The 14031-nt window shown below is 40.4% G+C and overlaps 1 protein-coding gene across 1 annotated transcript in view; it reads right to left on the reverse strand.

Moving 5' to 3' along the window:
* UCHL3 (ubiquitin C-terminal hydrolase L3) overlaps positions 1-14031 on the reverse strand; it is a 51686-nt gene that overhangs the window by 19847 nt on the left and 17808 nt on the right. The gene's annotated exons all lie outside the window — the stretch shown is intronic.

Genomic DNA, 14031 nt, shown 5'->3' on the forward strand with positions numbered 1-14031 from the left:
CCACAGACTCAACAGTCCCAGCTCCCAGCTGGCTCACCACTTTCCAACCCCTGTGATACTGTGCTGTGGCTATACCATTGCCTGCACAGCCTTTCTCCCTCTCTAGGTTTGAGCAGTGCCTGGGATTAGGGAGACATCAGAGGTGCTAAATCACTGGGTTGTCAGCAGTGCTAGTCTTGCTGGAATCTGCTGGTCATTAGGTCTGAAGGCCACCAGGACTTACTTTGGGTGGAACCTATGGGATGCCAAGTTGGTACTCTTTTCCCTGTGAGACCAATGCAATGAGTTGAGCTTGAAGTGAATTCTCTCCCATTTCAGCACCTATGCAGCTCAGTGTTGTTCCTACAGCCCTACAGCATTTTCTTAGTACACACAATGGTGCCCAATGTGGCACTGGTGGAGGTCTGAGCCTGCTGGCTCCTAGGTCTGGAGGCCACCCAGACCTATCTTGGGTGGAACCTGTAGGATGCCAAGTCAGCAATGTTTCACCTGTGGGACCAGTGCGATGTGTGATGCTCAAATGAGCTCACTCCTGACTTCTTGTCCCTTCAGCCCCATAGCCTTTTCCTCAGTACACAAAATGGTGCCCGATGCGGCACTGGTGAAGGTCTGAGCCATGAAATCCACCCTGTTCCTGTACCCACCTGTTTGGGTTCTGCCACTCTACTTTTGCTCATGGTTGAATCAAGCAAATCAGCAGGATAGGCAGTTCAATGCCTGGGTTCAGCTCTTGAACTCCCAGTGAATTTCCCTTCACTCCTGGCCAGTGGTGGCACTCTCCGCTGATCTCCGACCACCACTGGGGTATCTGGTCACTGCAACACCACTCTGTTGCCTCTTCTGCTTCCCTGTGTCCACAAGTCCCCAGGCGTCCCTCTGCCATCAGCCTGCCCTCTCCTATTTCCTGGATTACAGCCTTTCTTCTTCCCTGGCTAACGACTCTCCATCTGTTTAAACAAGTCCTTATGATATTCTGCCATCTTCTTCCTCCCAACGTACACATTTGCAATTCCAAAAAAGTCTATATAATTCAGGAAAAGATTTTCAAGAAATATAATTTCAAAACATAAGACACTTTGTCATTGCGTTTACTATTATGGAATCTTGAAATTCCTACTTTTGTTTTTTTAGGGCCACAGAGATTAACAACACAACTTTTAAATCTTTATATTAACCATTGATTCAACTGCTTAAGTAGCATAGCTTAAGTTAACCCTGTTTTCAAACATGAAAACTGAAACTGTGAGCTGGATCTTGAGCTAAACATCTAATTTCTAAAATCATCCTTTATACTCTCTCTCTCTCTCTCTCTCTCTCTCTCTAAATATATATAAAGTTACTTTCTCCATAAGTTTTTCACTTCCGATGAAGAATCTAAAAATCACTAACAGTTACTTACTTAATGAACACTACTGACACCGTTGTTTTCCGGGATACTAACAATGCTCTGTGCTCCCTCTGTTGACTGTGTGGACAGTTCAACAGTGGAGCGTGACTTCTTGTTCATCACTGTACATGCACTATAAACCTATCTGTTATCATCCTTGAACAATCTAGAGTAGGCGCTCCTGAAGGCCCACAGATTTTCACAAGCAGACAAAATGTTCTTTAAAAATGAATGCTAACGGGCCCAGCGTGAGAGCCTAGTGGCTAAAGTCCTTGCCTTGAACACACCAGGATCCCATATGGGTGCCGGTTCTAATCCCGGCAGCTCCACTTCCCATTCAGCTCTCTGCTTGTGGTCTGGGAAAGCAGTCGAGGACGGCCCAAAGCCTTAGAACCCTGCACCCATGTGACAGACCTGGAGGGAGTTCCTGGTGCCAGCTTCGGATCGGCACAGCTCTGGCTGTAGTGGTCACTTGGAGTGTGACTCATTGGACAGAAGATCTTCCTCTCTGTCTCTCCTCGTCTCTGTATATCTGACTTAACAATAAAAATAAATAAATCTTAAAAAAAAAGGAATGTTAAAGAATGTAATGGTTGCTTCATAAGAGGGTATAGACATTCATTTTAAGAGATTTTTAAGCATTTTGACTCTGACTTAACTCTCCTTACGGTATTTTTTTTTCTTCTTTAAGAAGACACAGATGGGCCTGGCACCGTGGCCTAGCGGCTAAAGTCCTCGCCTTGAACACACCAGGATCCCATGTGGGCGCCGGTTCTAATCCTGACAGCTCCACTTCCCATACAGCTCCTTGCTTGTGGCCTGGGAAAGCAGTCGAGGACGGCCCAAAGATTTGGGACCCTGCACCCGCGTGGGAGACCTGGAAGAGCTCCTGGTTCCCGACATCAGAACGGCACGCACCGGCCTGTTGCAGCTCACTTGGGGAGTGAATCATCGGATGGAAGATCTTCCTCTCTCTCCTCTCTCTGTATATCTGACTTTGTAATAAAAATAAATCTTTTTAAAAAAAGGGGGGGGCCCCGGCGGCGTGGCCTAGCAGCTAAAGTCCTCGCCTTGAACGCCCCGGGATCCCATATGGGCGCCGGTTCTAATCCTGGCAGCTCCACTTCACATCCAGCTCCCTGCTTGTGGCCTGGGAAAGCAGTTGAGGACGGCCCAATGCATTGGGACCCTGCACCCGCGTGGGAGACCCAGAGGAGGTTCCAGGTTCCCGGCTTTGGATGGCGCACATCGGCCTGTTGCGGCTCACCTGGGGAGTGAATCATTGGACAGAAGATCTTCCTCTCTGTCTCTCCTCCTCTCTGTATATCTGGCTGTAATAAAATGAATAAATCTTTAAAAAAAAAAAAAGAAGACACAGAGTGAGCTATGTGGTCAGTCTGTAACCATGACGACAGTGTTATTGTTTTTAATATGCATAAGCATTAGGACATAGCAGATTTGCCCAAAGCCACATAACTAGTGACTGTCAGAGCCAGAGGCTGACCCAGGACTCTTGGCTCCAATGTCAGTGTCCCCTGCCACATACAAAGCTACTCATCCAACAAATGAACTGAATCATCTGTCAATATCTTCATCTCTGTTCCCAACCACAATTCAAATATATTTTGTAGTCATCAAATTTATAACTAGTTCAGAGGTGGAAATAAAGCCAAACCAGAAAACCCTCAGGTCCTAAAAGGACAAATTAGCTTCCTTCTCAGTATATTCAGTTCACTTCATGTACTTTTTAAAAAACTAAGAAATGACCCTCTTTAAACTGCATAATAGCCAATGAATTAACATTATTGTGAAGACTAAAAACAAATTGTGCATTTTTAAAAATGGAGCATGTGTTACCTCAAGTGCTTCCTTCTTAAGAAATCTACATTAGCAAAGACATGGAAACAATCCAGATGCCCATCCAAAGAAGAGTGGTTGAAGAAACTGTGGTACATCTACCTCCCACGGAATATTACTCAGCCATTAAAAAGAATGAAATTATACCACTTGCAACTAGATGGTCCCAACTAGAGACAATTATGCTCGGTGAAATAAGTCAATCCCAAACGTTCTCTCTAATATAAGGAAACCATCATACAAATTAGGCTTTTGTGTTTTCGTCACCCATACATTGGATATTCAGTGGCAAGTTATTTTTTTTTTTACTCCATAGTGCTGTAATTTTGTTGTTGTTGTTGTTGTTTTAACTTCATACCTGTTGCTGACCTCATTTTGTGGCTTCTCATTTAAGGAGAAGTATAGTGATGGAGTAAGTAACAGAGATGTGAAGATACATTGCAATATGCATCCCTACTTCCAAATCAAAGATGGACTCTCAATGAAACTGTTGGGCATATCTAGACAATGGGATGCCGGACTGTTCAACATTGTCTATACCAGCAATGCACACTTAAATAATAAATTGACTGAATTATAATTCCTTATGAAGGACTATATTATTGTAAAAATATGGGCTAAATCAGTTGGGGGTGGGAATTTGGGGAGGAGAATCCCAGATTTCACAGTATTGTACCACAGAAGTAAAAATTCAAAATAAAAATTGAAAAAAAAAAAAAGAAAAGAAATCAAGTGTGGGGTCAGAATTGTGGCATAAGAGCTCAAGCTTCTACTTGCAACGTCACCTCCCATATAGGCAAGTTCAAGTCCTGGCTGCTCCATTTCAGATCCAGTTCCCCATAAACTTTTCTGGGTATCAGCTTAAGATGCCCACGTGCTTGGGACCCTGCCACACATAGGAGACCCAGATGAAGCTCTGGCTACTGGCTCCTGCCTGGCCCAGCCCTGGCCAATGCCACCACTAGGGACGTGCACCAGCAGGTGGGAATACGCATGTGCACACTCTGTGTAACTCTGCCTTTCAAATATAAACATTTAAATAAGAAAGAGGAAATCAAGTGCTTGGTACAGTGTCATAAGTACTTAAGTCTAGCATTATTTTGAAATGCTAGAAAAAAGACAGCATATTTTTGCTCATACCCAAAGCATTTTCTAAACTCAAAAATGTTGTTATTAAGAAAAATATTATAACCATGTAATTTACCTGAAACTAATGAATCACTAGTTCATAGCTACTTAATTACTGCTTTCCAAAAAATATAGAAACACAATTAGAAAATAATTACAAAATGAGTGTAGCTGGTTTAGAGATAAGACCTCATGTTCTATGTAAGAGAAATTTATTACTAAAAACATACTTAGATATAAGGGTAAAAGAACCAAGTATTTGGCACAACCCTGATCATTTATAACTGATTACACATGTTATTTGTGTAAGTTCAAACTTCAATAACTCCACTTTTTCTGTTTTAGTAGTTTTGATTCACCTGTTTTTCTGATGTCTTATAAGTATAGATATACTGGCCAGCATATTTCTCAGCTAGGTAATCCTCCACCTCCAGGTGCCAGTTCGTGTCCCAGCTGCTCCACTTCTCATCCAGCTCTTTGTTTATGGCCTGAGAAAGTAGTGGAGGATGGCCCAAGCCCTTGTAATCCTACACCCATATGAAAAACCCAGAAGAAGTTCTTGGCTCCTGGCTTTTGATTGGCTCAGCTCTGTTTGTATAACTATTTGGGGAGTGAATCAGCGGAGGGAAGATCTTTCTCTGTCTCTCCTCCTCTCTGTAAATCTGCCTTTCCAATAAGAATAAATAACGCTTTTTGTTTTTCTTTTAAAGTACAGAAATAGTTACTAGCTGTGTGACCTGGGACAAGGTAGTAACTTCAGTTTTCCCACAAGTAAAACGGGGCAGTATCTATCTCATAATATTGAAAGAACAAGATCAGGGAACATAAACAACTTATGTCGCCTACACCACCTATAATGACTTCAGTAAATGACAACAATCACCATACTAAGATGCCAAACACACTTTCAAAGGCTATGTGAATTAGAAAGATGAGAATACTTGGAAACTGGTAAGGACCTCAAAAAGTTCTACTATATTAAACATAAATGACGTTTAAAGGCAGCCAAGGGAATTCTGCTAACACTGTACCACGCAGAAAAACAACCCCAGTCACCTCACAGCAACAATCTTTTAGACTGTGGCTGTCTTATAGAGAATACAAATGGGAATAAAAAACACACTAAAGGGCAAAGGACAGGAATAGATACTTTTTTGAACAGTGAAATTTGGATTTTTTCAAATTAATTTCAGTACAACACATTAGATTACAACAAATTTAAATTTTGCATTTAAAATGGCAAAGTAACATTAATGAGATCAATGCAAAGATGCAAACTTTCCTACAGAGTCCACGTTCAGTTGGCAAAGCAGACAAGATCAAACATGGGCTGGATATCAAAACACACAAAACATCACTGATCATTCCATGGCAAATCTGCACAACAGCAAACTTCCTTATTCTGCTAATCTAATCTAAGAAAATGGCCATACATTCAGATATTTTTGAAAAAATGTTATTTTATTCCCACTAGCTCTACAATTCCTCTTGAAAGAGTTTCATTTTAATATAGCAGCCTATATGTCTATACACTACATTAAAGCTATCATTGTTAGGCTCTCGATCTTAATTCCCAGAAATTCTTTCTTCCACAGTTTGAGAGCAGCCTCAAAAGTCCTAATTGAATAAAAGCAAAGTAAATAAATAAATAATAAAACACAAAACAGCAACGATAAAAAAAAACCTTTCAATATTAACATTATCCTTGGAGCTAGAAAGTTTGGGTTTAAAATAAAACAAGTAGAAAAACATCACTATCCCCAAACATAACCTCAATTCTATTTTTATTGCTGGAGGAATTTTTGGATAGAAGAATTACATCTTCTCAGATCTGGGTGGGTAAACTAGATGAGTAGTTTAATTATCTCTATTTTTAAAACTGAGGTGGTAAAAGAATAAAGAGAGGAAAATCCAAAGGAAGAAAAGGGAAAAGCAAGAAAGGAGGGAAAGAAAAGGAGGGCCTCCAGCCGCAGAGACAGTCACTGTGAGAACCACCACCACCACCACCTTCACAACAAGAGAGAGACACTGAGGAACAAGTGTTTAAAAGTAAAATAAAATCAAGTTGGCCTCAAAAGATTTACTTTTAGTCTCGATGGAATGAAAAAATGAGGTATGGAAAGTAAAGAAATATAACAACAAAAAAGATCAGAAAGCTCCCAAATCACCTTGCTAACAAAGGTGGGTAGATAGCCCAAACTGCATACCACTTTTCTTCAGTGTTTCACTTACTATTTCCACCTAATCCTTCTAAGATAATGAAGAATACCAAATTTATGTTATGTAAGAGCTAAGTCCCTTCCTATTCAAAGAGAAGAAGAAAATAAATAGCTAAGGAGGGAAGTTGACATGTGAGCACATTTACTTATGTGCACTTAAAATATTTTTGGTTTGCTAATTTCTACTATTTCCTTGTGATTCTAACACAACAAAACAACTAGAAACTGTACTTCAGAGTAAAACAGAGCAGTTCAACTACAGTTACACATCGAATGAAAGTGAAATTTCAACCCTTTGACTCTTCTGACCATCCACCCTGTACAGGAAAAAGAAGCTAACTATATTCTGAGGATTTTCTATAACTAAAAGTACACATACATTGACACACACATTTCAGTTAGGTTCAAGGTGCTTCAAACAGCTGACAGAAGAAACTGTGCAAAAAGTATGCCTGGATTTTAAAATCTTTCCACCAAAATAAGCTAATTTTTAATTCCATTCTCAATTTAGCTTTTTGAAGAAGCCTCATAAAACACATTTATGATCACATACTTACCCAGTGCTCAAATAAGCCTTCTTTTACAGACCAATAACACCAACCACTTCATATGATACTTAATTACATTTTTATTTCATGGTTTAAATTCATTTTGTAAACTTATACTAAAGCTCTCTGGAGTATCACTAGCAACCAACACTGGTCAGAACTGAACACTGTTCAGAGCCATCATCTCCAATAAAGCAGGCTCTTTCTACTGTGCTCTGTGTTCATTGCTGCTACTGCAGTGCCCAGCACCATAGGGACTCAAACATCTTATAGTCAGCCCTGCACACCTGCAGGTTCCACACCCATTGTTTCAACCAAGTGCAAAGTGAAAACATTAGAAAAATGATCTTTCCTTAAAGAATACAGTATTATTGTTTATATTGCACTTCCATTAGATTATTAGGTATTATAAATAATCTAGAGATGATTTAAAGTTCACAGGAGGATGGGCATAGGTTATGAATAACTACTAAGCCATTTTCCTAAGGGACCTGAGCATCGATGAATTTCAGTATCCTGGGGCTCTTGGCACCAGTTAGCTTCCAAGATTGAAGAAAAATATTTGGCTGATGAAATGAAATGACAAAAAATTCACATTATGTTACAGGAATTTTCAATATGTTCATTCTTTTGATTCAGAAATCTTAACTACAACAAACTATCATAAAGAATTGGTGATAAGGGCCCAGCCATGTGACACTGCAGGTAAAGCCCCCACCTGTAGTACTGGTACTCAGTCTGGCTCTTATTTATGTCTTAGTTGTTCCACTTTTGGTCTAGCTCCCTGGGAAAAGCAACAAAGGAAGGTCCAAGTTTTTAGGCCTCTGTCACTTAAAAAGGAGACCCAAATGAAACACCTGGCTTCCACCTGGCTCAGCCCAGTCCATGGCAGCTATGTGGGAGTTAGACAGGGGTCAGAGAATCACTCCCTCTTTCTGTTTCTCTCCCTCTTTCTGATTTTCAAACACATAAGTTTAAAAAAAAACTTGAATGAGTTCTTGATTAAACAAAGATATTTAATGATGTTGTATTCTGAACTTAAGAAACTCGAAATAACGTACAAGAATGAAAAAATGGAAATTAAACTATGGTTAACTCACATGATAGTATACAGTGATAAAGGCTTAGATATTTTGGTCAAATGGAAACATGTTCATGATGAAATATTAAGATAAAGTCCCACAAGATTTATCACAACTGCTTTAAGACATATTTTCTTTAAAAAAAAAAAAAATACTGAAAGTACATTCAACCATTCCTAAACTAACCATTGCAATATTCCAACAAATTGAGATATTCCAATAAATCCATGGGAAGCTGAAAATACCATTAACATGAAAATGGCGAACATTATCATTTACCAACGGAGAATATTGCATATGGCCTTACCCTCATGTTCACGAGCCTGACTGGAAGCTAAGTTCATTGTCACTTTCCAGCACTGAGAGAACACTCTACTGTATATGGCTAGATCAGGAAATGGTCAAAATCCAAAATAGCAACAATGGTTTTACTAAATGTATATAGCTTTCACAACATTGGAAAATTGAAAAATTGCTGTCGAATCATCAGAAGGTATTATAATCCATATTCATAAATGCTAAAATGTTTTTGCTATACTTTTCATACTGGTATACTTATTTTATTTATTTTAAAATATTAAATTATCCGATCTGCCCCAGCTGTGGGCAACTACCTAAGTTGCCTTGTACCTCAGCAAGCGTTACACTGCTGGAAAAAAAGCAGCCACTAGTTGGGCATTCTGGGCCTGGTTAATGCCAAATCTGTGTTAATTGTAGCAATGTGCCAGTACAACTGTCTAGTATTTTTTTTTCTAAAGATATGTGGGGTGAGGCAGAAGGCAGGAACAGTGGTCTGGGACATATCACCTTGGCCTCCAGGCAGGGTGGGGAGCTGCAAATTACCTGGGGAAGCAGTCTGGGGGTGTGTTGGAGTGAAGGCTGCCAAGGGCATGTTTGACAGGTAAGGAGTGACTTCTGGGAGCTTTCACATTCTACAGGGATTTAAGCTGGTTGACTACTTTATTTGCTCTTAGTGACTGGGAGAATATGAAGCCACTATATTTCACCCTAGAGTGAAAGAAGTCATTTCACAAAACAAATAAATCCTTCTAAAGTGTTATCAGTGAACTAAAAGATGGCTCTTTAGGTAGTTAACACTGCCCAAGTAAATCCTGAGCTAATTTGCATATTGGCTTTGTGCCAATACGTAAGGAAAAGCTGAGTAATTTGCAGGAATAAACGGGTATGACACTAATTCCAGGCCAAAGAGTCTGAGTAAGGGAGTTGAACAGGGCAAGCCTTAAAAAACTTCATAAAAATGCATTTTATGAGAAAGGTATACATGGAATTCAAAAAGTTGGTGCACATCACAAACACCTTCTAACACCATTTTCACAATGTGTTAAGGTATTCTTAAAGCCAACACAATTAATTTAGCTAAGGTGTCATCATTTATAAAAGGCATAATTTTACGTGCCATTAAGAAAGGTATAACGAAAGCTATGGTTCATCTACTCCATGGAATACTACTCAGCTATTAAAAAAAACAAAATGCAGTTCTTTGTGGCCAAATGGGCCAAACTGGAAACCATAATGCTAAGGGAAATGAGCCAATCCCAAAAGGTTAAATACCACATGTTTGCCTTAATTTAAGATGATATGATGTTATGTATAACATGTTATGTTTTGAATGTTATATGTTGTGTATAAACTAAAATTGAAGTGTAGGTGAGGTGGTCACAGAAGGTGGCTGGGAACTCGCATTTACTTTTAACATATTGGTTACTCATTACTATGTCAATTAATTCCATAATGATGTAAATTTTTGCTGATGGTATGTTGGAGCTTTCAATTGACTGGGATGATACTCTGCTGGCTCTGTCTTCAGACCAGAGAGGGTATACCTAAGAAGCCGTTGAACTTGACTGGACAATAAGATGCTGGACTCTATGTTTGGTATACGCTTGCATTGGGGGAATCTCAACTGAACTTGAGCTGTGGTTATGCAACAAGGTGGAGGAATCCACCATGGTGGGAGGGTTTGGGGAGGGGTGGGAGAACCCAAGTATCTATGTAACTGTGTCACATAATACAATGTAATTAATGAAGTTAAATAATAAATAATTTTAAATAAATAAATAAATAAATAAATAAAAAGAAAGGTATAACATATTCCCATTTTAGAATTGTTAAAATGTGGAAAAACATACATTTAGACAGGTGAAAAATGACATGAAAATAAGTATCTAGAGTGTAAGCATCTAGAGAGATCACACATTAGAAGGAAAAAAATAACCCTTCCAGACCTGATGATCCGGGACTGCTTTACAAGGCTCACATTTAAGGTCAATGTCAAAGGTGGAAACAAGCATAGTGGGTGTCGGGTCTGTGAGCTGCAGGTATGGGGGGGGTCCAGTGGGGGCCTGAGCCCACCTGTGTGTTGGGTGCTGGGTCCGTGAGCCCCAAGGGTAGGGAGCCCAGAAGAGTCTGGGTCTCCTGGTCCAGGTCACCAAGTCTGCGTACACGGTGAATCACCTGGCTCAGGTCCATGAGCCCAACTAGGAGAACTGGTCCTCCCCAATGTAGAGGATGGAGTGCTGGACAGCAGACCATGGTAGCTTACTGGGGCCTGCAGAGGACATCTGGTCCCACAGCAGAAAACGGAGAACAGAACTTACAGACAATTACCCCAGCCAAACGATGACAGCAAATATCTGGGCAATTGGAGACTATGATGTTGAAGGTGTCCGCCAATGGACATTGGAGGGGATTCCTCATCCATAGATCAGCAAGACTGACAGAATTTTGAAACTATGCAATGCACCTGGGCAGAACCTTCGGAACAGGTGCCATTGTGACCCTGGGTTACTACTGGGTGGCCTTTCCCCATGCTTGGGCACTGGGTGGTAGGGAGGCTGAGTATGGCCTATCCTCTCATCTCTCCCCTTCCCCCAGAAATGGGAAGAAGAAATAGAAAGCTTAGAAACAATGATCACACCCACTTCTCCTTAACCCTAGATCCTCCCTATCTGAGACTATGTAAATATCATCTATAATTTAAAAATTAGAGTAAAAAAATTAAAAAGAAATAAAAATGAAGATGGAGCTATAAATATAGCAATATTAGAACAAGAGTTGGGGATAAGTGTTTTGGCACAGTGGCTTAAACAGCTGCTGGAGATGGTGAATCCTGCATAGGCACCTATTCGTGTTCTGGCTCCTCTGCTATCTATCCAGCTTCCTACTAATGCACCTGGGAAGGCAGTGGAGAATGGCTCAATACTTGGGTCTCTACCACCCATACAATGGATCCCGACACAGCCCAAGCTGTTGGCTTTGGCCTGATCCAGCCCCAGCTTTGCAGTCATTTGGGGGAGTGAACCAACAACTGGACGGAAGATCTCTCTCTCTTTATCTGCTTATTTGTTTACCTGCTTTTCAGATAAACAAATAGATCCTAAAACAAAAGAAGAAACCCAAGAGAGAAACATTTAAAGAGAAACAGTGTTAAAAAGTTAGGCATCCTGCTATTGGGACTCTTAATTGACTGGGATGATATTCTACCAGCTCTAACTTTGGACCAGAAATGGTCTCCCCAAGAAGCTGTTCAACCCATCTAGACAATAAGTAGCTGGACTCTATGCTTGGTATATGTTTGCAAGGAAAGAATCTTGATTGAATTTGAACTGTAATACTACATCAAGGTGGAGGAATCCACCAGGGGGGAGGGGCGTGGGGAGGGGTGGGGGGATTCCCAGAGCCTATGAAACTGTCACATAATGCAAAATAATTAATAAAAAAAAAAAAAAAAGTTAGGCATCCTGGGCCCAGGGCAGTAGTCTAGCGGTTGAAGTCCTCACTTTGCACGTGCCAGGATCCCACATGGGTGCCTGTTCATGTCCTGGCTGCACCACTTCCTTTCCAGCTCCATGCTTTTCGCTTGGAAAAGCAGCAGAGGACTGCCGAAAGACGGGATCCTGCATCCATGTGGGAGACCCAGAAGAAGCTCCTGGCTTCAGATTGGCTCGGCTTCGGATGTTGGGGACCCTTGGGGAGTGAACCAGCAGACAGAAGATCTTTCTCTCCTTCTCTCCTCTCTGTAAATTTGACTTTCCAATACAAATAAACATTTTTTTTAAAAAAAGGGCATCTTAAATGCAGCTGGTTTAAAGGAACTGAAATTGATTGCAAAGGTTTGAGAAAGTGATCTTAGACACTTTTTTCAACCCAATACATTTCAGAGCCATAATATACATTTAAAATGGCTTACTTTTGATGCTCAACTGTGTAAAAAAGAGTAGGAAAGACTAATTCTCATTACAGTATAGTTTGAAAAGGTCAGAAAATTCTAACTCCACCTCCATAGCATCTTGAGAATCAGTACTTTATGCAGTAGAGAAAGACCAGAAAAAAATTGAAATAGACGATTGATTCTTCAAGTTGCATTTCAGCACAGATGAAGAATTCCAGCAGAACTGCATAAAAATGAATGAGAATTAGAAGAAATATTCAAAGGTTAGGGATTTTGGCTCGGTGGATGAAGCTGTACTGGCACTGCTAGCATCCGGTAATGAAGTGCCAACTCCAGGCTCAGCTCAACAAACAGTTATTTGCCTGTCTGTGTCTCTGTGTGATTCCACCTTACAAGAAAATGAGAATAAACTTTTAAAAATAGGCATTCAAAACAGAGTAAAGATCAAGAATTTGCCTATGAGGCATGCCTTTCAAATGAGGAGTTAAAACAAATCTGCATTAGTGATAACATCGAAAATGTATCCTGACACTACTGTAACAGGAAAACAAAGGAAAAAGTCTAAGATGGACAATAAGGTCCAACAATGACAAATGCATTCTGAAGTATCAGTACATCATCCAGGTGATGTCAAACAGGTGTTTCAGATGTAGAGAATTAAAGAGTGCAGGGCTAGAAAAGCAGATGTGAACACCCCCTAGGAAGATGTAGTTGAAGGCACAATTTGGATGAGGTTTCAAGAGAAGGTATGGTAAACTTTTTTTAAGTGACTACGTATTAAAGCACTCTGTACCTATTAATGAATTTTGAAATTTGAGAAGCAGAGAAAAAGCAAGAGAAGGGGAGAAGGTACTTTCATTTGCTGATTCACTCCCTCAAAGGGCTGAGGCCTAAGCCAGGAGCCTGGAACGTAGGTTTCCCCCACAGATGGCAAGAACTCAATTACTTGAGCCATCATCACTGCTTTTCAGGGTCTGCATTAGCAGGAAGCTGGAATTAAGAATCAGAACCAGGGTCAGAAATGAAACCCAGCTCCTCTAATGTGGGACACCTGTGTCTTAACTGCCTTATCATCACCAATTAAACCTACACATCTGCAGCCATCCATGAGCATGAATTTTACCACCTACAATTTGCAAACTGAAAAGGTAAATCATGGAAGATTCACAGCCTGCTCAGGATTATAGAAAACAATACAAAAGGCAAAGCATTCAATTCATTTCCATGCTGGGGCTAGAGCTGTTTAGGTATGACACTTGCATGTATGCACAGATACAACAATATATACCTTTCAAAGCAGAATCAAGGGGAAACCAAGAAAGTATAACTACAGCAAAACTCATATTTTAATTCCTAAATGATTTTAGTGTAACATTCAGTTACCCTGCTTAATCCAATTACCATAGGGAGTTAGCGATGTGGCACAGCCAGTTAAAATGCCACCCACAATGCCAACATCTCATATGAGCACTGGTTCAAGACTCAGCTGCTCCACTTTCAATCCAACTCCCTCCTAATGTACTTGGGAAAGCAACTGGAAAAATGGCTCAAGTCCTTCAGATCCCTGATGCCAACATGGGAGTCCCAGATGGAGTTCTGGACGTCTGGATTCAGCCTG

The sequence above is a fragment of the Ochotona princeps genome, chromosome 12 (genome assembly GCF_030435755.1).
Source record: "Ochotona princeps isolate mOchPri1 chromosome 12, mOchPri1.hap1, whole genome shotgun sequence".
NCBI classification, from domain to species: Eukaryota; Metazoa; Chordata; class Mammalia; order Lagomorpha; family Ochotonidae; genus Ochotona; species Ochotona princeps.